This window comes from Penaeus monodon, chromosome 26 (genome assembly GCF_015228065.2).
Source record: "Penaeus monodon isolate SGIC_2016 chromosome 26, NSTDA_Pmon_1, whole genome shotgun sequence".
In the NCBI taxonomy this organism is placed as follows: Eukaryota; Metazoa; Arthropoda; class Malacostraca; order Decapoda; family Penaeidae; genus Penaeus; species Penaeus monodon.
The window spans coordinates 29546357-29548131 of NC_051411.1; positions in this window are offsets into that span (position 1 = coordinate 29546357).

Below are 1775 nucleotides of genomic sequence, written 5' to 3' on the forward strand. Positions count from 1 at the left end.
TAACAATAAAAATTATGATAATTATGATATAAATACGAATGATAATATTGATGATAGTAATGAGATAATGATCATTGGAATGATGAAAATGATAAGAATAATGATAATGATCGCAGTCATAATAACAGTAATAATATTAATAACAACAATAATGATAACAATGATAATGGTAAAATAATGATGATAACAATGGCGATGGAAATGATATGAGAAAAAATTATAATGATAATAGAAATGATACTGGTAATATTAATAATAATAATGTTGATAATAACAACAATAATAACAGTAACAATAGCAATAATGATGGTAATAATAACAATAATAATGATAATAATAATGATAACAATGATTATAATGATCATCATCATTTAACGGTAGGTTCATGTCTGAGCCGCCGTGGTCACAGCATGACACTCAATTGCAGTTTTCACGTTGTGATGCTCTTGGAGTGAGTACGTGGTAGGGTCCCCAGTTCCTTTCCACGGAGAGTGCCGGTGTTACCTTTTTAGGTAACATTCTCTCTTATTTTATCCGGGCTTGGGACCAGCACTGACTCGAGCTGGCTTGGCCACCCAGTGGCTAGGCAGGCAATCGAGGTGAAGTTCCTTGCCCAAGGGAAACAACGCGGCGGTTGGTGACTCGAACCTTCGAACTCAGATTGCCGAGCATGATACTCAATTGCAGTTTTCACGTTGTGATGCTCTTGGAGTGAGTACGTGGTAGGGTCCCCAGTTCCTTTCCACGGAGAGTGCCGGTGTTACCTTTTTAGGTAACATTCTCTCTTATTTTATCCGGGCTTGGGACCAGCACTGACTTGAGCTGGCTTGGCCACCCAGTGGCTAGGCAGGCAATCGAGGTGAAGTTCCTTGCCCAAGGGAAACAACGCGGCGGTTGGTGACTCGAACCTTCGAACTCAGATTGCCGTCGTGACAGTCTTGAGTCCGACGCTCTAACCATTCGACCACCGCAGCCTTGACGATCATGTGCTTCCATGATTTTTCTTGGCAATTTAGAGCGGTGGTTTGCCATTGCCTTCCGCCCGGTGTTTTTATCGAGTCACCATCTATATTTACCCGGCACTGACTTGGGCTGACTTGGTCCCCCAGTGGCTAGGCAGGCAATCGAGGTGAAGTTCCTTGCCTAAGGGAAACAACGCGGCGGTCGGTAACTCGAACCCTCGAACTCAGATTGCCGTCGTGACAGTCTTGAGTCCGACGCTCTAACCATTCGGCCACCGCGGCCCCGATTATAATGATAGTAATAGCTATAATAGTAATAATGATAATCATAATATATAAAAAATATATATGATAATAATGATAATAATTATTATAATAGAGTGATATCAATGATGATAACGATGATAGTAATGATAATAGTAGCAGCAGTAGTGGTAGTAGTTGGAAAGATAATAATACTGAAGATAGTAGTGATGGTAATGATGAACCCAGTAATATTGATAACGGTCAATATAATAATAATAATAATAATAATAATAATAATAATAATGATAATAATAATAACAATAATAATAATAATTATTATAATAATAATAATAACAATAATAATAATAATAATAATAGTAATGATAATAATGATAATAATAATAATAATAACAGATAGAAATGATAATGATAATGATATAATAATAATAATGATAACAATAATAACATTTACCTTACCTTTGTAAGATCAACGAATGACAGTTATACGTAGTGTGCATAGTTACAGTGGATAATCTGAATCTGAACATAAGTATGATATGGGGGCAA